At 43.0% G+C, this 25,956-nt stretch overlaps 1 long non-coding RNA gene across 1 annotated transcript; it reads right to left on the reverse strand.

Annotated features, from left to right (window-relative positions):
- Positions 1-5,363: 5,363 nt before the first annotated feature.
- LOC140905969 (uncharacterized) lies at positions 5,364-15,798 on the reverse strand. The gene is made up of 3 exons (XR_012157008.1): positions 14,380-15,798; positions 13,129-13,391; positions 5,364-5,910 (listed from the first exon to the last, which is right to left on the reverse strand). It is a non-coding gene; the product is annotated as an uncharacterized lncRNA (long non-coding RNA).
- Positions 15,799-25,956: the final 10,158 nt, after the last annotated feature.

Raw genomic sequence — 25,956 nt, forward strand, 5'->3', positions numbered from 1 at the left:
AACAGAGCACATTTTGACTCTAAAAGCAGCAGGGTTGCCTACCTGAGAGCTCACTGGCCTGGGACTCAGGAGACCTGGCTTCTATTCTCAGCTATAGCACTAGCCTATTGGGTGACCTTGGGCAAGTCACTTCAGTGCTTTGTGTCTCAGCTTCTCCATCTGTAAAGTGGGATTAATGTGTTAAGTGCTTTGAGAGCTACTGAGGAAAAAAAGTGTTATGCAAGAGCTAGGTGGTATTATTATATTACTGTTTGGACTCATGAGCAACGTCGGGAAGATGGAGATTACACCATTGTCATGGACCCAATTTTACAGTTTTAGGGCCTCAATCCACCAAAGCACTCACACATATGCTTAAAATCTTTATTTCACTTAAATAAAATAACTAAATGGATTGTTCCAATAAATGTAAATAAAAATCGCCTGCATCAGCCAGAGCTTTCTACTGCCATGGAAGGACAAATACTGACTCTAAGTTACAGCCAGTATTGTTAACTGACATTAGTGAATACTTTTTTGTACAGTATTCCCTGAGCCCTGAATTAGACTGTCAAGAGGCAGATTAGTTTCACAATGCTGATGTGAAGTTGCAAGAGAAATCCTGTTTAATATGAGATGAAATGCAAGTTCAGCCATTCAGTCTATGAGTTTGGCTGAAGATTCAATGGGGCAGAGCTATTATTCAGTTTATGAGTGAGCAGCTCTAAGTCAAAATGCCATTTTTACTTAATAACACCACAGCATGATGGAAATCTAGTTGACTATAGATTATCAGTCACACCCTTTTGGTGGGGTAGGCTGGGCTGGCTGCATACAGCTGTTTGTCTCACACTTGGATTGTAGACATAGGTCACCACATGTCTGTGCGCACCTTGTACTCAATCTTTCATAGGCAATTAATTTTGGGGATTGGGTTTCATATGTAGTACAGCACCTCTCTTGCTGAGATCTGCTAGCTGTCATCTTTTGAATCTCTCCTCCAGGCACATGTTGGTGGTGTGTACATAGAAGAAGGCACCAATTCTTGGGTCATAGCACTCACCAGTGTACTTCCACCTGAAGAAGGATGCAGCGCTGCCTCCTCCTGCCTCCTCTTTAAAAAAAAATCCAGTTATACCATAAAAAGTACTTGCAGTTTTTTTCTCTGCCCTCTACATTTTAACCATGTACACTTCCATTCTTTACATGACTAAATAAATAAATAAATAAATTACCTAGAATATAGACAACTATTCAGGTATAGTCTATAATGGATTTTTGGTTTTATTATTAGTGAAGGTCATACAGGAATTTTGCTTTACCCAGTTGGCTTCTAAAATATTGAAGGTTAGAATTATTTCCCCATTTCAGAAGTTCAAGAACAGAACATAAGGACCAAAGAATGCTCCAATCTCATTAATTAATCAAGTCATGTCACAGCAGATCTTGTTAATCCATCCTCAGAGGAAACTCAAATGATGTTTCAATTCTCTATGCAAGAATAGACAGAAAAGTGAATTGTGATAATGCTATACAATTAGAAAGAGATGGGTAGCATTGGTGCCACCAGAAATTAAACAATTTTTTTACCTCCAGCATCTCAAAGATTTTTTTTATTTTATCTTTGTGAGCTAATCCATTCAAAGGGCACTCGAAGAATTTTATGTTGATGCTGAATATTCCAAGGTGTCTGTACAAGCGGCATACGAGAAAATAACATGAGCTATTAAATTTTAAAGTCACTTTGTGGTACAAGACTAAGAAAAATGTTTTGCCAATTACTGTATCCATTTCAAGTAATGAGAGAAAAATGTGTCTGTTGGCAGGGTTGGGTGGGATGGAAGAAAGGGAAGAAAAGTAAAAGTTGCTATGTATTTTCTTCTAGTTAGAAGCCTTCTTTTTCTAGAGTAACAAGAAGATACAATAACTAAGTACAGCATTAGGCTAGTTGAACTACAATAACTTAGGATTTCCATCCTTAATAAATCTTCAAACTCATATACTTGACAGCCAAATACTTAAGAATGTATTTAACTTTTAGTATAAGCATAATTCCACAAGGTCCGATTGAGGTCCATGGGATTATTCATTTGCTTAAATTAAGCATGTGTTGAAGTAGTTAGCTGGATTTGGGCAATCTGTAGAAGCAAGCCATACACACACACACAAACACAGAGAGAGAGAGACTGTGTGTACTACAGAGGATATGCTCTATAGATTGCGGAGTACATTCACAGATCTCATGTGGGACATAAACACTGCTTGAACTGGTCCTGTGCACATGAGTGAATTTCACCTGTTACACAGCAAGTATGCTGTCAAATAATAAAAAATCCCAGTGAGCGTATAATCGATGCACTGGTCACATTTCAGAGTCTATATCCAAACTTAAATGTTCTTTCCCAGCCTTGCCTAAGGCTTTCTTATACAGTTTAAGTTAGATGGAATTAGGCAGTTGTGTGGGACAGTGTAGTAAAGAAGACTTACATTTCAAAGTTAAATAAGAGAAGAGCCCAGGTGTACTGGTCACACTTTTACATGCAAATTATCAATATACTAGAACAGAGTTGCATCTACAGCATGGGTTTGATCCAAAAATCATTGAAGTCAATGGAGAGACTCCATCCAACTTCATCAGCTTTGGATTTGACTCCAAATGAGTTATCACTGTTGAAATATAGGGTAAAATCTTGGCCCCAGTGAAATTGATGGCAGAACTCCTATTAACTTCTATTTCACCCATACATCTTTCACATAGAGTTGTCCATAATTTAAAACTTAAATTTCTCTCCCACCTATCACTTCCCCTGCACAAGTCAAACTCACCTGCATTTCTTCCATTAGTCCCAATCTTTCTAAAACAGCTATTGAATCCTCTAAAGTCCTATATAATTGTCCCTTCAGCAGAAATTGACCTGCATAACTCATGCAACAAAGTTTCTGTGAGTACTTGTTCAAATTTGTAATTGAATTTACTTTGGCTGTGCTTATGTCCCCTTTGTATTTGTGTACTGCAAATAATTATGCAATTGAGTCTTCCTGTCATGACTGTTCTTGATGGGTGAAATTCAGACCCCAAATACAAATACTTTCTTCTGAGTCCAAATTCTAAATTCACATGTGTGAGTATTCTCACCAGAAATGCTTGCACAATCCTTTAATTGTGGACCAAAAAAACAAACAAAAAATCACATGTGATCTATGTGACCAACCACAATTCACCAGGATAGCTGAAACAATTTATGCAGCTAGTGTCTCAGGGACCAGCTCAATTGACTTCAGTGATTTCATCAGCTGAGGGTCTGGACCTGAAGATCCCAGGCAGTTCACTCTGAACAAACCCATAGAGTTTAAACATTTAGCAGAAAAAGCCATTGAAAACCCATAAAAACGGAACAAATTTGAGAAGACTGATCAGCTCCAGGATGTTCCACAATTAGAAAATGAGACTAAATTTGTTACATAATTACTGTGAACAATGTACTCAGTTCTGTTCAGGAATACAACAATTGTCCTCATTCTTGGCCCTCAAACCAAGTTTCCTTAGCTGCTGCTTCCAAGAATATCACTTCAATCATGACTAATTCATTAGCTTAATCAGCTGCCCCATTCTAACATACTTAAATTTAATCATCCAGTTCCTTCATTCTTAAGTGTTTCCTCAACTGTGCAGTTTAGGAACACAAACATACAGCCCATCCAAATGGCCCACTGATTACATAGTTCTGTTAAACCCGGTTCTGATCTCCTTACGTATCACCAGCTAAACAGAGTACTATTGAGGAGTGGGGTGGCAAATTCCAAGAAAATTGCAGGGCACTGCAAAGCCTAGTATCAGAGCCGATGCTAGGCATAAGGAGACTAAGAAACTGCTTAGGGTCCTGAGCAGCTCAAGGGCAACCCCTATTTGCTTTTTCATAAGAACTTGCCTGTTTTAGTATTGTGCGTTGGGAGGAATATTTCTGCTTAGGGCCCTCAATGGCCAGCACCATCAATGCCTAGTATTTGTGATATGTAGATAGCACTTCCCCCTATGAGTGAATTCTGAGCTACGCTACTGTCACTTTGGACCAAAATCATCTTTGATGTAACCCCACAGATTACAATGGAATCACATTGGGTATATATTTTGTCCCTATACAAAAGGTGCTGGTATCCTTTGTGACAGGGTCGGGCCAGATGGCTATAGGAGAGTAATAGAAGGCAGATATATTAGCCCCAGGTTATATAGGTCCCTTTTCCCTGGGTAAGGTAACAGGGAAGGTTCCAGAACAATCAGGAACTTTCTAGAAATAGTTAAGACAGACAGGCTGCTTAGAACACCTGCAGCCAATCAAGAAGCTATTAGAATCAATTAAGGCAGGCCAATCAGGGCACCTGGGCTTAAAAAGGAGCTCACTTCAGTTTGTAGTGTGCGTGTGCAGAGCTGTGAGCAAGAGGCACTAGGAGCTGAGAGTGAGAGCACGTACTGTTGGAGGACTGAGGAGTACAAGCATTATCAGACACCAGGAGGAAGGTCCTATGGTGAGGATAAAGAAGGTGTTGGGAGGAGGCCATGGGGAAGTAGCCCAGGGAGTTGTAGCTGTCGCACAGGTGTTCCAGGAGGCACTCTAGACAGCTGCATTCCACAGGCCCTGGGCTGGAACCTGGAGTAGCAAGCGGGCCCAGGTTCCCCCCAAACCTCCCAACTCCTGGTCAGACACAGGAGGAGTTGACCTGGACTGTGGGTTGACAAAAATGGCCAAACTGAGGGCTATCGTGAATCTCCGAGGTGAGCAAATCCGCCAATAAGCTTGTGACACAGCAGACCTTTGGCAAGGGTCTCCTGTTCTTTGCAAACAGCTCCTAACTCTCACCTGACAAACTCATTATATCAAGCATGTCTTACAGGCTATTTCTCCATGGAGAGTAACATGAGTGGTATCTACAGAAAGCTGATAACTTGTCAAGATCATTGTGACGGGTTGGATCACAGAAACCCCCTTGGGACTGCCACCTGCTGTGCCAAGACTACTTCTGCTCCTGCTTTCCTGCCCTGCCAGCTTAGGACTTCAGTGCCCTGCCTGGTTTGAGCCAGACCCGCTAGCCTGCTGCAAACCCAGACCCAGGTCTGAACCATGTCCCCTAACAGCTGTAAGTTTAACTGAAAGCAGTTTACAGAAATGTTCCTGTCCTTGACATTCAGATGCCCAACTCCCAATGTAGTCCAAACCCTGAATAAATCCGTTTTACTCTGTATAAAGTTATACAGGGTTAACTCATGAATTTTTTGCCATCTATAACTCTGATAGATATGTACAGCTGTTTGCCCCCCGCTAGTATTAATGAATACTCTGGATTAATTAATAAGTAAAAAATGATTTTATTAAATACAGAAAGTAGGATTTAAGTGTTTCCAAGTTTTAACAGATAGAACAAAGTGAATTACCAAGCAAAATAAAATGAAACCTGCAAGTCTATGTCTAATAAAACTGAATACAGACAAAACCTCACCAGTTCCAGTAAGCTTCCTTTTACAGACTAATCTCCTTCTAGTCTGGGTCCAGCAATCACTCACACCCCCTGTAGTTCTTGTTCTTTGTTCCAGTTTCTTTCTTGGGGATGGAGAGGCTCTCTCTTTAGCCAGCTGAAGACAAAATTGAGGGGTCTCACGTGGTTAAATAGACTTTCTCTTGTGGGTGGAGACCCCCTCCTCTCTCCTATGCAAAGTCCAGCTCCAAGATGGAGTTCTGGAGTCACCTGGGCAAGTCATATGTCCATGCATGACTCAGTTTCTTACCAGGTAGCAGCCATGGGTCACATGCTACCTTGAAGGTTCTCAAGTAGACTTCTTATGTGGATTGGAGCATTCCAAGATTCATTGTACTTTAAGTGCTTCTTGATTTGCACATTCCTTTCTCAAGAAGCTGATCAAATGCTTTTCAAAGGTTACTTAAAAATCAAACCAATACACAGCCAATATTAATAACTTTGAATACAAAAATGACACATGCATACAAATATGATTTATAGATTCAGTAGATCATAAACTCTACAGAGATATGTTACATGGCATATGTAGCATAAACATATTCTAGTTATGTCATATATACATTCATAAACATATCTCCATAAAGCCTTATGGGGGGCACCGTCACAATCATAATTTGTCAAGACTTAGAACCATTGTGAAATGTAGGTACAGGTAATATTTAAGGAATAATGTATTGGCATTGAAAGTATGCTTTATGGAGTTGAAATAAGTTAGTCACTGGGGTTATGTGCCTCAGGAATTACCTATTTAATCAAGAGGGTGTCATCACCCTGCCCTGGTGAGCCAGTGAGATAATGCAAGATTCTATTGTCTGCCTTTGCAACATCCCAGAACAGTCAATGGAACCCCATCAAAGACAACTGCAAACAATAAAAACCTTTTGAAGGTGAAAAGGAACATTATAGCAAGCAGAAGATCCCTGGCTATGAATAAAGACAAAGACTGTTTCAGTATAACAGAGTGTAGGGAAAGGGATTCTAAATTCATTCACTGAGGAAACCCATTACAAAGTGGGGGGCTGGGGGGAGAGGGTTCATAAACATTTGGATCCTGGTTCTACGTGAAACCAGCCAGCTTTGCAATGGACTAAACTTTGTGGGGGAAACTTACTTTATTAGATAGGAGGGGTAACTGTTGATAAGTGTAGACCCAGGTTCACATTTTATGATTTTGTTATCTGTTGTAACCAGTTCTATCCACCACTTTCTCTTGCTTCTTGTTAAACCTTTATTCTTTCTTAAATAAACCTACTTTTGGTTTATTATTAGTGCTTGCAAATGCTGTGTGGTTTACAGGGAGTGGTGGTTTAAGTTAAAGCTGATTAATTGGGGTACACTGCACCTTTGGATGCAGAAGATCTGGAATATCTGTGAGCATCCAGTTTCAGGGGCTGGATATCACAGGTGAACTATTCAAAGGGACTTGGAGATTGGGGTGGGATAGAGGGTTCAGTGGTACCCCAAGTTCCAAGTTTCATCCCAGGGATCCCATCACAGTAGCTATCCCACAGTGCAACTAGCCACAGGGGTTTTGGGGATGGACTTGCAATGCCTCATGGGACCAAAACTTTGTCACAGGGGAATGGAAACATGGCTTCAATCTCCCATGTTGCAGTTTCCTCTCTCCCTCCCTCCTTAAATATCTATGGCAAACATGTTTTTTCATGCCTTTTTTTGAAAGCCTGGCTTAGCTGTGCGTATGCCATAGCCCGAAAAGCATAAACCCTGCTCAGCTATGCATTGTTGTTGTGAACATAACAAACACCTCCTGCCTTATCCTGCAGTGTTTCCAGAGCTGAGACAGGAGCTGCTGTGCAGAACATTGCAATATCATGCAAGCATCCCTGTTGCAAGCCACAGAATGGAACAATTCCTAGTTGCTACTGGCAGTCATGCAGCAGCTGAACAGGTTGGAACGCCATTTCTTGTACCAGGAAACAAGCACTGACTGGTGGGATTGCATCATTAAGCATCTGTGGGATGACAAGCAGCGGCTGCAGAACTTTCACATGCAAAAGGCCACTTTCCAGGAACTTTGTGCAGAGCTTTTGTTGTAATTGCCAGGCAAGGTACTAATAAACTTCAACAGGACTTTATTTTTTAAAGTGGAAACCTCTTTTCCAAGCTGCTGCTGCACCCTCACTAGCTCTCCCTCAGCCCTTTCAACTTCTCCCCCCCTCCTTCCTGTTTCCTGTCCTTTCACATGCTACCTTGAAGGTCCTCAAGTAGACTTCTTATGTGGATTGGAGAATTTGTGGAGGAGAGGGATAGTTCAGTGACCTGCTAAACCCAGGGTTGTGAGTTCAATCCTTGAGGAGCCCATTTAGGGATCTGGGGCAAACATTGGAGATTGGTCCTGCTTTGAGCAGGGGGTTGGACTAGATGACCTCCTGAGGTCCCTTCCAACAGTGATATTCTATGATTCCAAGATCCATTGTACTTTAAGTGCTTCTTGCCAACAGCCAGTGCTCCCAATTCTAATAATTACAAGCAACATCTAAACACCACATTCCCCCGTCTCTTAAGAAACTCTCCCAATTACAATAAACATTGTTGTTCTAACCACAGGAACAAATAGGAAACAAGGCACTATACTGTTGACAGAAATATTACACTAAAAACACTATAGATACTACATAGCATAGTCTCTAGTCCAGATAGGTGGTCGACTGGGTCTGACAGGCCGTCTCTCAAGCCCCGGTTCCAGTGCAATGTCTTGTTGTGTTGATACTACGGTGAAGTCATCCAATGCAGACTTGGTATTGGCATAATCTCCTCTTGGTGCATAGGCAGGTGCAAGATAAGAAGCATTCCATACCTGCCCATCAGAAAGTTGATAGGTGTAAGGTCCCTTCTTCACTATGATTTTAAGAGGAGCTGTGAATTTATGGTCCGCTTTGTGTAAAATTCCAGGTTTTCATATTCTAACAAAGGAACCACACTCAAACTTTGGTTCCTTAGCATCCCGCCGCTTGTCTGTGAAAGCCTTATACTTTGCTTGGTTCTGTTCAACTGTTTTTCTCACATCATCCTCATTTGGGGCCTCAGGTCATAACTTTATCAATCCAGCAATGTTAAGTTTAGTATTCAGCTGTTTCCCATGAAGTAAGTCTGTGGGTGAACTTTGCATTATGGCATGTCGTGTAGCCCGGTATGCTTGCAAGAAATCAGTAGTGAAGGTTATCCACAATCACCCTTCCAGTTTAGCCATTTGCAAACTCTCTTTCAAACTTCTCTTAAACCATTTGATTTCCCTATTGGCTTGAGGGTAGTATAGGGATGACCTTCTGTGTAAAATGTTCCTCTCTGCTAGAAAAGTTTCAAACTCCAGGGAAGTAAATTAACTACCATTATCTGAAACCAGTTCTTTGGGATTACCTTCCCTGCTAAAAACTGAAGAGAGGAACTTAATTACTGTAGCAGAAGAGATTTGCAATGTAAATGCTACCTAAGGCCATTTATTGAAATAGTATGTTAAGGTGATGGCATAATGACGGTCAATTGGGGCAGTATCAAAGGGTCCTACAATGTCAATCACCACTTTTTCCTGTGCAGATTCAGGAAGAGGAACAGGCTGTAATGGAGGGGTACATGTCACTGCTGTCTTATTATGCATTTTGCAAGTGACACAGGATTTTATAAGCTTTTGTGAGCTACAGTTTTTCCACTGAATGCATCTGATGAAGTGAGCTGTAGCTCACAAAAGCTTATGCTCAAACAAATGTGTTAGTCTCTAAGGTGCCACAAGTACTCCTTTTCTTTTTGTGAATACAGACTAACACTGCTGCTACTCTGAAACAGGATTTTATGAGTGCTTCAGTTTGAGAGTCCATCCCTGGACACCAATACAGATCCCATAGTCGTCGTTTGGTTCTGACAATTCCTTGATGAGTATCGTATATGGGTGTATGAGTATATGAGCCAGGTGTATGAGTTTTGACTGTAATTTTTCTGGCACAAGTAGCCAGTGTGTGCCTTGTACCAAACAGCCATCGAGCAAAGAAAGTTCATCCCGAACTCTAAAATGAGGCAGCAAAACTGGGTCAAAGTTTTTAGAGTTATTGGGCCATCTCTTTGCCAGAAATTCCCGTAGTTTTTTCTTGAATTGGACACGCTGAACAAGCAGTTTGAAATTGTTCTCTTGTAACTGCAGTAAGAGTGCTTGTAATAAGCGCAACTACTACATCCTCATCCGCCGGTGGACAATCTGGTGAAGACAAAGGCAGGTAAGAAAGGCAATCAGCTACCACATTTTGGTTTCCAGGCTTATATTCCAATTCATAATTGAAAGAGAGTAGTCTTGCAGACCATCTAGCAATACGATATCCTGCTCTTCCCAGTCCTTTCGTGGTGAGCAACGTCATCAAAGAGCTGTGGTTTGTGCACAACCACAGGTAAGTTATCCATTTTTCAGTAGCCCAGACACAAGCAAGTGCTTCCTTTTTGACTGCAGAATATTTTATCTCAACATTACTTAGTGTTCTTGAAGCAAATACAACAGTCCTCTCTGTGTTGTCCTCATAAAGTTGTGTGAGGACAGCCCCAAGTCCATAATCAGAAGCATCAGTAGTTACAATTGTGGGCAATGCAGGACTGAATAGTGCAAGTACTGGACTATGTACAATCAAGTCTTTCACCATTTCGAAACTAGCTTGTGCTTCCATTGTCCACATTAAGGTTGAACTTCTTCTTAGTAATTCTCATCACGGTTCAATGACAGAAGCATAATTGGGAATGAATTTTGCATACCAGGAGGTAAGACCCAAGAAGGAACATAAGGTTTGCAAATCTGTTGGAGGAGGAGCATTTGAAATTGCCAGGATATGATCTGGATCAGGTTTTAGTCCAGCCTGTAAAATTGTATGCCCCAGAAAGGAGAGTTCAGTTTGTCTAAATTTGCATTTGGACTTATTGAGCTTGAGGCCTGCTTTGCTGATTCAGTTTAGTACAGACTGCAGGTTATTGTCATGCTCCTCCAAAGTATTTCCAAACACAATAATATCATCCATAATATCATCCAAATATCATCCAAATAGCACTGAACTCCATGTTGATTCTTCAAAATCAATGACATCATTTTTTGGAAGGCACTTGGGGCTGATGCGAGACCGTAGCTGAATAGAGCATGATTTGCCTGAGGGTATGGTGAAACGTTTACGGTGCACTTTATTTGTTCTGGAATATGTGCAGTAGTGATTTTGTCCACTCTCAGCACAGTAACATCTGGTATTGTAACTACATGCACCTGTTGATTGAACTGGCTGCTGCGACATACTGTACCAAAATGCCTAACCTTTTTGCAATGATTGTACTGAGCTACTTTTGCTGGACATCTTGTGTAGCTTGCCAGCTGTTGTGGGGATCCACAGCGAAAGCATGCTTTTACTATATTTTGAATTTGCTGATTTGGTGGTTTTTCATTAGTTTTCCTCTTGTAATTGTTTGTCTGCAACAATAGTGAACTTTTCTGCAAAGGAGTCACAGCCTGGACTGTGCCTCATGTATCCATGCTCATTATTTTGGCTTCAGCTCTAGCTGACTCAATCTGGGTAGCAATGGTTATTGCTTTTTCTAGCATAAGTTGTGGTTCTAGAAGTAAACGTTCTCTTACACAAAGCATGGTTGTTTTCTCAATGAGCTGGTCTCTAATCATCTCATCTGCCATATTCCCAAAGTCACAAGTTACAATCAGACTCCTCAGGGAAGCAATATACTGCATTATAGTCTCCCTTGTTTTCTGCTCACGCTGGTGAAATCTGTAGGGATTAGCTACTACATTCACTTTTGGTACAAAAAAGTTCTTTAATGCAGTGAGTGCAGTCTCATATTTATTATCTGCAAGGGGAAAAGTGTAAACTATATGCTGCCCTTCTGCTCCAAGGCAGTGAATTAGCACAGCATGCTTTCTTACTTCACAAATCTCTGTAGCAGTGATTGCAAGCCAATAAGTCTCAAACATATGGATCCAGGCAGTAAAAGCAATTGGAGCCTCACCTGGGCTTTGTAGAAAGGGTGCAGGTAGGTTCAGAGGCAGAAGATCCATCCTCGTCACCAAAATGTTGTAGTTGCCAGGCAAGGTACTAACAAACTTCAACAGGACTTTATTTTTTAAAGTGGAAATCTCTTTTCCAAGCTGCTGCTGCACCCTCAGTATCTCTTTCTCAACCCCTTCAACTTCTCCCCCCTCCTTCCTGTTTCCTGTCCTTTCAGACTCCCAACAGCCAGTGCTCCCAATTATAATAATTACAAGCAATATCTAAACACCACAGCTTTCCCCAGCCCTGAAATGCAGCAACACTAAAATGAGACCTGGAGAAGAGAGTGGAGATCGCTTTGTGGAAGCTTGCAATGCCAGACTGCAACCAGTCAGAAGGGAATCAATTCAGAGTTGGTAAATCCACTGTCGGAGCTGTTGTGATCCAAGAGTGCAGGGCCATTAATCGACTTCTGCAAAGAAGGTTAGTGACTCTGGGCAAAGTGCAGGACATAGTGGATGGTTTTGCTGAGATGGGGTTCCTTAACTGCGGTGGAGCGATAGATGGCACACATATCCCTATCTTGGCACCAGACCACCTTGCCAAAGAGCACATAAACCGAAAGGGATATTTTTCAATGGTGTTGCAAGTGCTGGTGGATCATAGGGGGCATTTCACAAACATTGGTGTGGGATGGTCAGGAAAGGCACATCATGCACACATCTTTAGGAACACAGGCCTGTTCAGAAAGCTGTGATCGGGGACTTTCTTTCCAGATCACAAAATAACCATCCATGATGTTGAAATGCCAATAGTGGTTCTGCGAGACACATCTTACCCCATGCTCCCATGGCTCATGAAGCCATACACAAGCCACCTTGATATCAGTAAGGAACGGTTCAACAATAGGGTAAACAAGTGCAGAATGGTAGTGGAATATGCTTAAGGATGTTTAAAGGGCCACTGGCAGTTTGGTTACTAGGTCAGATCTCAGTGAAAGCAATATCCCCATTTTTATTGCTGCCTGCTGTGTGCTCCATAATATCCATAAAGCAAAAGGAGAGAAGTTTCCGCAGATGTAGGCATGGATGCAGTTAGGCTTGCAGCTAATTTTGAGCAGCCAGATCCCAGGCAATAAGAAGAGCCCATCAAGGAACTCTGCATCTCCAGGATGCTTTGAAAACCCATTTCACTAATGAGCCACAGTAATGTGTGTTGTACCTTCCCATACCATCCCTCCATTGCATCAGATTCCCTGAACCCCACCCCCACCCCCATACTTGGAATAAATAAAGAGTATTTCATTCTTGAAACATTGACTTTTATTGCACAAACATAAAGAAACTGAAAGAACAGGAAAATAATTTAACCTTGGCCAAATGGTGTGATAATATGGGGAGGGGAGAAACCAAGTCAGTTTCTCTAAGAAAGCACAGAAGTCTTGCCCATCAAAAGCCTTTTGTACTTAGTACCCTCCCCTGGTGTTGAGTGGAAGGAATAATACACCTTCCCTCCCATCCCCCACCTCCTGGAATGTTCGGGGAGGAGGGATTGGGAACAGATCAACCTTTGAAGGCCATTGGGTGGGGGCTACGGAGGGAGTCTAGCCTCAAGCTATTTTTCTTGAAGCTCAACCACATACCTCAGCCTTCTGATTGGTCCTTCATAATCCACAGCATCTCATCCTGTGTGGTACACTCATGTTCCAGGATGCTCTCCTGCTTTCCATGTCCATGTCCAGTTTTTCAGACAATGAAATCATCCAGGCTCTGAGTTTCATATCAGCTGTTCCAGAGATGTTCATTATCTTGTTAAACATGTCATCACATATTCTCTTTTTCCATCTTCTAATCTGTTATAGTATCTCTGTCGGTTTGGAGGTTGTGCTGAAGGCCTAGTTTTCCACTGTAACGCATGCAAAGCACAAGGCAACCATCATCAGTGCATACCCTGGGTCTTGTGCAAGGTTGCTATTTAAAAAAATACTCAAGTGCAAGCCAGAACATAATCAGTATCCCTAGCTATTCAACGAACTGCTTCTAGCCATGGTGAGTATGGCCCAGTGGCATGGGTGATGGGCCTTGTGCTGCAACTTGTGGGAAACCTGCATCAGGAGCACATGCGGGCAGGTGGACAATGGCCCCTCCCCCTAGCAACATGGACATTGCTTTGAGACCAGGGACCAGCGTTAAAGATCCTAAATTGCAGTCTTTGTCTGAGGTGGCTCTGAGGGTGGGGTGCAGCCATGAGAGAACACAGGAATTCCCCCCTCCTTCCATTAACACTGCTGGTAGCAGTCACTCTGGGCATGCAGATTCTGAGGTCAATGCCAATCCCTGCCACCCAAACCACTGGCATGTTAGGGAAACCGAGGTTGAGGGACTTGGAAATCACCATAAGTGGGGGATTTACATGCTGTATTTTTTGCAGTGTGAGCACTTGTAATGAAAACTTCCATCATCTCCCCTAGGTGTCCCTATGTGATATCAGTCTCCTGCGGTTAGCAGAAGTGGCAAGGGAGCAGAGGCTGCAAGCGTCTGGGTACAGGCGTGATCCTTATGCTGCTATGCTGTGTACCGCAATGATGCCAGCATAGATAATACTCAAGTGGTATGGGAAAGTGTCCTACCATCATGGAACAAATAAGGAAGCCCTTCCCAGAAACCTTCTGCAAAGGATTGCAGAATACCTCTATGAAAGTTTCCTGGGGATCTCCATGGAGGATTCCCTGGCCAGCCCTTTTCACATAAATAGTCTTTTCCAGGGGGCACCCTCTAAGTAGCTAGAGTGGCCACTGGGAAGCAGATACCACTGCACCTCACCTTTTCTTCATATTAAAAATAAAATATAAGAGCATATAACCCCTGCAATTTGATTGGAATAGCATACTCACCAGAGGTGCATTCCCCAGTACCACATTGGTCACCATGCTGTCCTGTGACGGGCTGAACTGCTCCGGGATTAAAAATAGTTCCTAGCTGTAAGGAAGAATAGATCTCCTGCTTGCCTGTCTCTCCTTCTCCTCCTGATCCAGAATGTACACCTTGTTATTGCCTGAGGTGGCCCAGGACTCCGAATTCTGGGACGTAACCCTGTTGCATTTGGGGATAGTGGTGAAGTCACCACTAAGAATCACATGCAGCTCATTGTAGAAGTGTCATGTCTGTGGTGCAGAACCAGAACAATTGTTCACCTCCCTTACCTTCTGTTACACCTGCCAACGTTTCTTTGATTTTCATGTGGCATTTGTGCATGTCCCTGTTGTAGCCCTTCTCCCCCATAACCCACACCATCTTTTTGTAGATGTCTACGTTTCTTTGGCTGGATTGGAGCTGTGGCTGCACAGACTCTTCTCAGCACAGACCAGTAAGTTCCACAACCTCCTGTGTACTCCAGGCTGGAGAGCGTTTGGGGTGTTGAGTCTCCATGATCCACTGGGCTGGTGAGCTCTCCAGGCTGATCAAACAGGAAATGTAAATTCAAAAGTTCCGGGGGATTTAACAGGGGATGGGCTGTTTCCTGTGTACCTGGCTGCTGTGCAGTGGAGTTGAAAATTATTTGCAGAGCGGTCACAGCGGAGCATTGTGGGACACCTCCTGGAGGCCAATTCAGTTGACTTACACAACGCTGCATCTACACTGCCTCTCTTGAAACCATCAGCATCAAATTAAGTGTTACACCTCTTGCGGAGGAGGAGGAGTTAAGTCATTGTTACAGGCAAGTTAAGTCAGCGGAAGGGACCTGGTAGTGTAGACGCATACATTATTAGGTTGATGGAAGCTGCCTTACGTTGACCTAAGTTTCTAATGTAGACCAGGCCTGAGTGTCTGAAGGGCTGGCAGCATCAGGGAGCCAACACCCAGTTACCACAAGGAATACTCCTTCTCACTGGAGACAGGTGGTAACAAGGTTACGCACAGTCCTGGGTACTCTTGGAACTGTCACGCTGCTTTACATATTTTAATGTCCTTCTATATGTCCTTAAAAAAGAAAACCTCCTTCCAATATAGTGCCTGATTCTTATCTCACTTACACCAATATTAATTGGAAATAACTCCATGGAAATTAGTGTAGCTTCATTGGTGTAAAACTCCTGTTGGCAAGATGAACCTCAAGCACCACACATATACTATATAAAGCAGCAACAAAAAGAATGTTAACAAACACTTCCCTTCTGCCCTAGTCCTTAAAAAAAAATGCCACACTTGTCACGTTTTGTAAAGAGGCGAAAGGAGAATTCAATGAGGAAAAGCCAGCTCAACAGAGCAGTCCATACATTTGGATTTACTTTTCTGAGATGTTTAGTTTATGTTCTAGTGGTAACTATAAACTAAGAAAACAGGAAAACATAAAGAAGTTATTTCCACATCATTTATAGTTTGCTGGTTTATTGATTTTTTTCACACATTTAATTTGTGTCATTTGTTTTCCATTTTGAAAGGAAGAGCATTGGAAACATAATTACTTTTACTAAGGCTTTTGCATTTTGTTGGCTAGTCAGTATTATGTTAATTTTGGTGCAAGTGCTGCAGAAAGGAAAGGTGTAGGGCCAAATCTTGGTTACCTTATTCCTACAACCAGTCTCATTATAATGGAACTATTAGCATAATCCAGCAAAATTTTGGCCTTTTACAGCTGCCAGAATGTTTTTTCTCCATTGCAGATCTTTTCAGATTTTTTCCCCATTTTCAAAAGCAATGTTTTAAGATAATATTCACACCATTTTGCTCAAAACAGTTCTTTTATTCTATTGGACATTTGTAGGGAATCATCATGTTTTAATGGGTGTTTTCACTGTAGCAATTGAATTAAAATGTACTAAAATCAATATTTGTATTCAGTCCAAGCACATTCACATTTTACTGACGAGTGTGTTTTAATTTAGTTATTTATTATTATTTTTGCTTGATTGGCTGCTGAATCAGGGCCAAGTCCATCCAAATCTGCACTGTCTGGGCAGCATAGCCTAGCTGGATATGCTGGTCTGTTAATAGAGACATCTTGCAGTTGCAGGGCAGGATGTACTGTGGGATATTGTTTGCTGCTCCTATTTGTGAAAGATCAATGTGCTCACTGCGACTGGTGCTTCACTCTTGCACATGCTTCGCCTTTGTATATATGTAGATATAAAGCTTTTGTATTTATATATTCAATGTCCCTTCTGTATAAATAATAAATTCATTTTTCTATGGTATGAGGCCTCTTACAGTTGACATAGCTTAGGGCCTCAAAATGCCATTACAGAAGCACCCCACTGCTTTCACAGAACAGTGATGAAGGTGGCCTTCTTATTGTTATAGCATTGTGACAGACATGGTTGCTGTGTACTGAGAAACTAACATGGACAAGCAGAGTGCCCCAGGGGTCGGTCATGGGGCCGGTTTTGTTCAACATCTTCATGGGGCAGGATTGCACCCTTAGCAAGTTCACGGATTACACTAAACTGGGGGAGCAGTAGACACTCTGGAGGGTAGGGATAGGGTTCAGAGTGACCTTGACAAATTGGAGGATTGGGTCAAAAGAAATCTAATGAGGTTCAAAAAGGACAAGTGCAGAGTCCTGCACTTAGGATGGAAGAATCTCATGCACCGCTACAGGCTGGGGACTGACTGGCTAAGTGGCAGTTCTGTAGAAAAGGATCTGGAGATTACTGTGGATGAGAATCTAGATATGAGGCAACAGTGTGACCTTTTTGCCAGGAAGGCTAATGCCATATTGGGCTGCATTGGTAGAAACATTGCCAGCAGATCGAGGGAAGTGATTATTCCCCTCTATTTGGCTCTGGTGAGGCCACATCTGGAGTATTGCATCCAGTTTTGGGCCCCCCAATACAGAACGGATGTGGACAAATTGGAGAGAACCTAGCAGAGAACAACCAATATGATTAGGGTGCTGGGGCACGTGACTTATGAGGAGAGGATGAGGGAACTGGTCTTATTTAGTCTGCAGAGCAAAAGAGTCAGAGGGGATTTGATAGTAGCCTTCAATTACCTAAATGGGGGGTTCCAAAGAGGATGGAGCTAGGCTGTTCTCAGTGGTGGCAGATGACAGAACAAGGAGCAATGTTCTCAAGTTTCAGTGGGAGAGGTCTAGGTTGGATATTAGGAAAAAATACTATTTCACTAGGAAGGTGGTGAAGCATTGGAATGAGTTACTTCGGGAGGTGGTGTAATCATCATCCTTAGAGGTTTTTAAGGCCTGGCTTGACAAAGCTCTGGCTTGGATGTTTTAGTTGGGGTTGGTCCTGCTTTGAGCTTTGGGTTGGACTAGATGACCTCCTGAGGTCTCTTCCAACCCTAATCTTCTAAGATTATATGCTTCTATGATTCTATCAGAAAATAGGTGTATCTTACCTCCCTTTTCTATCTTTAGAACAAGAGTTGTTCTCCTGAGTTGTAACCTCAGTAATCCAACAGTCTGAGGACTGATGCTGCTATTCACACTACTCTCTACTTCTTCCCTTGTAATTAACTATAATTACCCTAGTAGGAATTCAGCCAGGACACCTTGGCCAACAGCCTTACCCTTTTGAAAAATGCCACAGCATGTCTAATGGCCATAGTGGTCCAGGTTTCATTTTCCAGTAATGTTGTTAAGAGGCTACATCATTTGTGAGAATCTTCTTCTTCAGCTATCCCTCGATGTAAGGAGGATATCTGCCAGGTGGGTTCATTGGTGGATTTTTAGGTGGCCAAGGAGCCCAATTTGTCCCCTGCAGTTTTTCCCACTGAAGTGACAGGTGTAATCTTGGAGGAGATATAATTGTTGGCTGGACTGTTGTGCCCTTTCTTTCCTCCTTTGTTGCTTCTTTGTCTCATGAGCATATCTGTTCTCCTCAAAGTGAGCTGTGGTTTTCTGTATGGTGTGGTGCCACGGCATTGTGTTCTGTTTTGCACCAAGTCCTCGCAGTTTGTTGGGTTGATGCCTCCTTTTTAAGGTGTACTTTCAGTATGTCTTGGAAGCACTTCCACTGCCCTCCGCGAGCCCTTCTTCCCTGACTTAACTGAGAGAAGATTACTTTCTTTGGGAGGCGAGTGTCAGGCATAAGTATATAGTGGCTAGCCCAGTGGAGTTTGTGTTACATGACCTGAGCTTCTATACCGCTGACGTTGGCTGCAGACAGAACACTGATGTTAGTGTGTCAGTCTTCCTAGCTGATCCTGAGAATCCTCCTGTGGCTGCACTTTTGGAACCACTCCAGCCACTTGAGATGTCATCTATAGGTTACCCAGGTCTCACACCCATTGAGAAGGGTGGGGATGACAACTGCTTTGCAGATCCCTATCATTGCAGACTCATTTGGGAACTTTGTGTCAATGCTGGCTGTTTGGGAGAGCTGGCTGCCAAGGTATGGAAAATGGTCCACATTTTGCAGGGGTTCTCTACTGATGGTGATTTGTGGAGTACAAAGCATAGTTTGTGCAGGCGAGTGCTGGTAGAGTACTTCGGTTTTCCCGATGTTGAGAGAGACACCCAGGCTGTGCTAGGCAACTGCAAAATGATTTAGGGAGTTGACCATTCATATGATTCTTAATCCTGATTCCATCAGGAAGGTGGTCATGGATGAAAATCAGGATCACGGCAAGGTAAATGGAGAAGAGTGTTGGCGCAATCACACAGCCCTGCTTGACACTAGTGCAAACGATGAATGGTTTGGTCTCTGAGCCGTTGCACAGAATGGTGGCAGTCATCCCATCATGGAGTAGTCTGATGATGGAAATGAATTTCTGTGGACAGCCACACTGACATAGCACTTTCCTTAGGGCATCACGACTGATAGAGTCAAAGGACTTGGTTAGATTTATGAATGTCATGAACAGTTCCTGGTGTTGTTCTCTGCACTTCTCCTGAACCTGTTGTGCCATGAAGATCATGACAGTTGTGCCTGGCCTGAAACCACACTGTGATTCAGGGAATCATTCCTCAGCAAGGAGGAGAAGGCGGTTTAGCAGGATCCTGGCAAGGATCTTCCCTATGATGGAGAAGAAGACAATACCTCTGTAGTTCCCGCACAAATATTTGTCTCCTTTCTTGAATATTGTAACAATGTTGGCATTCTTAAAGTCAGGTGGGATTTCTTTAAAGGTCCAGATTTTGTCGAGGAGTTGGCAAAGTTTGTGCTGGGGCATTGTTCCACCAGCTTTAAAAACCTCTGGGATGCCAATCGGGCCTGGCGCCTTGTGATTTTTTGTCTGGGTGATGGCACACTGGACTTCCTCAGAAGATGTGGGATCAGCAAGGGCTACCATTGCTGAGTATTGTGGAATAGGGTGTCTTCCGAGACCATGGGTTCGTGGGTTAGTAGGCTATCAAAGTGCTCCTACCAGTGTTGTTTAATGGCCACTTGTCCTTGAAGAGGGTGGAGCCATACTGGGAATGTAAGGGGGATGGGCTTTTGGTGCTTCACCCATATATAGCTTTTGTTGTATGAATGAAGCTTCTCATGTCATCCTGGTCTACGAAACCTTGGATCTCAGAGGCCTTCTCTTGCCACCACTTATGTTTGATGTCACATAGCCTCCTTTGGACTTCAGCTTTGAGCAGGTGATAAGCCTTATATTTTCATTGGTTAGAGGAATCATTTTGCCAGTCACAGAATGCAGTTCTTTTCTGTTGAATTAACTCTAGGATTTCCTCATTGTTTTCATCAAGCCAGTTTTGGTGCCAATGAGTGGAATAACCTATAGTTTCAGAACATACACTGTGAATGGTATTTTTAAGTTGATCCCAGTGTTCTTGAATGTCAACGATGTTATCAAGCATGTTAGAGAGTTTCTCAGGCAGGTCTTGCTGGAATGTCTCACAGCTGGCTTGGTCTTGAAGTGATTTGGTGTTGTACCACTTTCACTTAGTCTTCAACTGTTTGCGGTGTGGTGCAGTGAGCTCCAGGTACATGATTGATCTTACTAATGGATGGTCTGTCCAACAGTGATCTGTACCTCTCATGGCTCATGTTATATGAACATTGGCACAATCTCGGGCTCTGACTAGATATTAATCAAGAAGGTGCCAGTGTTTGGACCAAGGATGTTTCCAGGTGGTCTTAAATTTGTTATTCTGTCTAAAGATGGTATCTGTGATGAGCAGGTCATGCTCCACACATTTGCTGAGGAGGAGAATACCTTTGGGGTTTATATTTCCCAAACCTTCTTTGCCTATTGAGCTGCTCCAGAGTTGGGAGTCCCGTCTGACACTTGCACTGAAATCTCCCAGTTTGTCTGTCTTAAGTGTGGCTCTGAGGACTGCATCGAGAGTGATAGAAAACTGCTCCTTGTTGTCTTCTTCGTCATCAAGTGTTGGGGAGTATGCACTGATGATTGTGGCATATTGGTTGTTGCTGAGATTGAGCTGAAGAGACATGAGACACTCGTTGACCCCAGAGGAAGTTTCAAATGCTGATCTTATTTTTGATGGCAAAGCCAATCCCATGAATATGTATCTCTTCAGGTGGCTTTCCTTTCCAAAAGAAGGTGTAACCACACCCATCCTCTTTTAATTGGCCCTCATCAACACGGCGGGTCTTGCTAAAAGCTGCAATGTCAATGTTGAGCCTTGCCAGTTCTCTAGCATTTTTGGCAGTTCTTCTTTCTGGGCGTTCACTGTGCTGAAAGAGAATATCTGTGAAAGCTTATGCTCTAATAAATTGGTTAGTCTCTAAGTGCCACTAGTACTCCTGTTCTTTTTGTGGATACAGACTAACACGGCGGTTATTCTGAAACCTGTCATTACAAGCATATGTGTAATCTAAAACAGTAGCATGGACACCTAGCAGGAAGGGTTAGGTAAATTCTAGGCAGAAGTTCTGCAGAGAGACACAAAATATCTTTAGGGATAAGTAAAGTTCCTTGTTTGGTCTTAGAAAGAAATGATTTTTTCTGTAATTCTTGATTCTTGTCATATGACACCTCCACCAGCAGTTTCCTCTTTCACCAATGAATGAAACATTAGTTCAGTATTCAGAGTAGCAGCCGTGTTAGTCTGTATCCACGAAAAGAAAAGGAGTACTTGTGGCACCTTAGAGACTAAAAGATTTATTTGAGCATAAGCTTTCATGAGCTACAGCTCACTTCATCGGATGCATTCAGTAAACTCTCATAGGGAAGATGCTACATATGCAGTCACTAGCACTGCTTCTTGAAGCATGTATGTTTAGCTTTTGCCCCTTCTCCCGCCCAAGTTGTGACCCAGGGGACCCCATTTTATTTAAAAAAAATCAACAATCATACATTTTATTCAATCAATAAAAAGAACTATATTCCATGTAAATATGACAAGAGTTTAAACATTCAGTATTTCAGATACTAATATCTATGTTAAATGTCTAGTTGTTCCATTTATCACTAGTAATTATTGCTAGCCTCAGCACTGATTATTTTAACTTGAAAATACAGTTCTGTCAATGGGGGAGCTGTACCCTAATTTAATGTTCTAGCTAGCAATATTAACTATACTAGTTTACATGAGTAATAGGGACATCATTTTTTTAACAGGATTATATTTCTTCTGCCCTTCTTTTATAAGGCTATACATTCAAGGAGAAAAATGTATCAGAAGTGATAAAGAATCTTTTCAAAGACTTATTGTGTTATATATGTTCATAGAAAATATCAATTCTATAAAAAGACATTAACATTGATCTGTTATATCCAGCAGCTTATGAAATTGGAATGAGAATTAAAGATATCAAACAAGCAACAAATAATTTAATTTTAAGCCATTTTCTTCTGATACTCCACCTACTTGCTGGAACAAGCTTTGTATCATTTGCCTAAGTCAGAAACAGGGAATCTAGGTTGCATAGATTACTCATTATCAGTTTCAGTCTTCTTATTTTAAATACCTATCATGAAAATGACTTAAAACCCAACCCCAGAGACACAACAGAAAGCAAAAGTCTTCAATTGTTTCTTTGTTTTAGACAGATGTTTTCCTTCATCTTCTAAGTTTATTGGCAAAATCTCATGACAGGATGTTGGAAGGATGTTCCGTCTTCAACACTCCTTTGCTGCATACCCCATGCTTAACTTTTTTTGTCCATTCATTCTCCTCTCCCCTTTTCTGTCTCCATTCTTTCCTTCCCTTCCTGTTTTCCTTTCTTTCTCCTGTGTTTCCCCCCGACCCCTTTCCTGCCATTATGGCTACTTTCTTTTTCTCTCTCTCTCTTCCTCCCCCCCCCCCCCCCCAGCCGACTCACCTTAAGGCTATATGCTGGGACTGGGGACCTGCATTGATCACTCTGTGGCCCTGGGATAAGTCCTGTTTCAGATGGTGTGTCTTGCAAGAGCAGAGACCCAGCAGGTGAGCTGTTTGTAGGTATGTAGGTGTGGGCACAATTTGGTACACTATATTGTCGTTTTGGCATCCTGTCATCATTTCCTTTGAGAACAAATCCTCCTCTTCTCCCTCCTTCCCTTTCTACATTTTTCTTAGTGCACTCCTTCACTGTGTACCTGCTGACTATGCTTTTGCACCCAAAAGACCATGCTGATGAATACTGACATAATTTAATTTTCTCAGAAGAGGCTCATTATGCCCCCTCTGCCCTGTTTTCTGAGCAAATGCATGAAAACTTTTACAAAACACCGCACACGACTGATTAATAACAAGATCCTTAAGACTTTGAAATGACATATAAAGAAAAAAAACAAGATAAGTGATGTGTATGATCCTCTTTATAGTTATCAATGCAGGGAGAAACTTTTCGTTGATTCGGCACTAATCAACAGTCTATGCACTGTTATTTACTGATTGCCATTGCCTCTTCCTAAGGGGCCCTCAGCATAGAGGAAACGGTTCATAGGCAGGGAGACTATGCAGGCAGTGCCTGAAGGCATTTCATAATGAGGGTAAAATTAGAGAAACTCTTCTTTCAACATTTGTAGGAATCCAGGCTTTCAAATGTAGCAGAGCATTTTCTGATTCCCCCCTCCTCATTCAGATATACTGGAAACTTCTGCAAGTGCAGCAGGAGTGAAGCTGTCAAAAGATTTAGATTTTCTTGGAACAAAGCCAGTCTCCCTCCTGATTTTTGACAAGCAAGATTTTTTTTTTTCATTTACTGGAGGAACCAGTGTTTGATTGAATTGGGTGAAAACTGCAACACCTTTTGCCATTATTATAAATGCCATCAGATGACTGCTTTGTTCAAATCATTCTTTTGCAGAAAAACAAAAAAGCAAGAATTTTCCCTGGTTCAGAATGAATAAAACTATTCCCTCCTCCTCCCTCCCCACCATCCAACACACACACATACATTGTATCCTCGCCTAAAGTTTACATCATAGAAAAAGAAGGGACTGATGCTCTTCAAGTTTTAACAATTAATGTGTGGATTAGAAGGTAGAATATTTTTTTAAGATCCTGCAGCTCCACTTTTCTTTCCCTTTGTTTCTTTATAAATAGCCTCATGACTGGTAAGAGTGGAAAGCAGACACGGGCTTAGAAAAGGCTTAGGGGAAGCACGTCATTTGAGCTTTAGGGAGGAGGATATATAGGGAGGGACTCCTCCTTGCTCAATTGGACAGAAACAAATTCCAAAATCAAGCAAGACTTACCTGTGTACAACCCTATTTTTGAACTCTGATTCTTGCAAACAGTTGCATTGAAATTCAGCCTGTTTCAGACTCATAACAAAACCTTAAGCCAAACAAAATTGCTTCAGGTTTCATTATAAGATACTCACACAGCTCCGGCCCCTAGCTTGGGGGAAAGGAGACAGTTGGAGTTTAATTTGGCATTGGTTTCTTCTTCAACCCTCCCAGATTATATGAGTATTTTGTGGGCATCTTCAGTAACCTCTGGGATTGCTGACACAGATCCCCCTACCATTCCCAGAAAGCTGGGTTCATGGTATCCTGATCTTTAGCTCCTCGTTCCTTATATCCAGTGGTGAGCTGGAGCCGGTTCGCATCGGTTCGCAGTAACCGGTTGTTAAATTTAGAAGCCCTTTTAGAACCGGTTGTCTTGTGAGGGACAACCAGTTCTAAAAGGGCTTCTAAATTTAACAACCGGCCAAAAGTGGCACCTTAGGTGCCGACTCCGTGGGTGCTCCGGGGCTGGAGCACCCACATGGAAGACTTGGTGGGTGCAGAGCACCCACAGGCAGCTCCCCACCCAGCCCCAGCTCCCCTCTGCCATGCCTCCTCCCCTGAATGTGCTGCCCCACTTCTCCACACACCCCTCCCCCTCCCCGGTTTCCCACAAATCAGCTGTTCGCAAGGGAAGCCTGGGAGGGCTGAGAAGCAAGTGGCGGCTTCGCACTCAGGCCCAGGGAGGCGGAGCAGAGGGGAGCTGGGGTGGGGGCGCGCGAGGAGGGCCACCCGCGCCACAGCAGGTAACCGAGGGGGGGCAGGGGAACCGCTCCCCTCCCCAGCTCAGCTCCGCCTCCCTGGGCCTAAGCATGAACATGCCGCTTGCTTCTCAGCCCTCCCAGGCTTCCCATGTGAACAGCTAGTTCATGGGAAACTGGGGGAGGGGGTGGAGAAGCAGAGCGGGTTGGCTCATTCAGGGGAGGAGGCAGAGCAGAGGTGAGGTGAGTTGGGGCTGAGCACGGGGCAGGGAACTGCTGGTTGGGGCTCTGCAGCCACCAAATTTTCCCTGTGGGTGCTCCAGCCCCGGAGCACCCACGGAGTCGGCACCTAAGGCACCACTTTTGATGTGATCAGTGGGGGGAGCGGCCGCTCCCCCTGCTCCCCCCCTAGCTACGCTACCCCACCCCTAGGAGCCAGAGGGACCTGCCGGATGCTTCCTGGGAGCTGACCCAGGTAAGCACTGCCAGGATTCCCCACCTCACCCCCCGGCAGGTCCCTCTCGCTCTTAGGGGTGGAGTGGGCACCCACTACAGTGGCCCACGAAACCCTCCTGCCCAGTTCTGGAGACAGTCAGGAGACGGGGGGGGGGTAAATGGGGCAGGGGTCCCGGGGGAGGTCAAGGAATGCAGGGGGTTGGATGGGGTAGGAGTCCCGGGGGGGAAGGGGGGAGGGGCTGGGCCACAACCCCCTTGTGGGGTGAGGAGGGAACTGGTTGTTAAGATTTTGGCAGCTCATCACTGCTTATATCCATTAGATACCTTGGGGCGCCCACCCACCACAATATGTCCCTTACTACCATCTTCAAGTTTCATTAAGTGTACTGTTTTTACTTCCTCTCTCTGTGATCATCAGTGGGTGATTCCTACCACTCATTTCTGTGAATCACCATGGTATTCCTAATACTGATCTCTGAAGTACCCTGTTCAACACCTCTCCCAGCTTGATACGTTGCTGTTTCTCCTCGCACTTTGTTTATGCACTTTTATAATTTTCAATCCACTTGACAGCTTACTTATTCAATCCAATTTGAACTTATTTCTCAAGATTTCATGAGACTATATCAAATGTTTATTAAAATCCAAAGATAGTACATCTAATTTGTTCCTGTAATCCATCTCCTTTTAGATCTCTGATTTTATTTAACATTTTTTAAAACTTAG

The sequence above is a fragment of the Lepidochelys kempii genome, chromosome 2 (assembly GCF_965140265.1).
Source record: "Lepidochelys kempii isolate rLepKem1 chromosome 2, rLepKem1.hap2, whole genome shotgun sequence".
Lineage (NCBI taxonomy): Eukaryota > Metazoa > Chordata > Testudines > Cheloniidae > Lepidochelys > Lepidochelys kempii.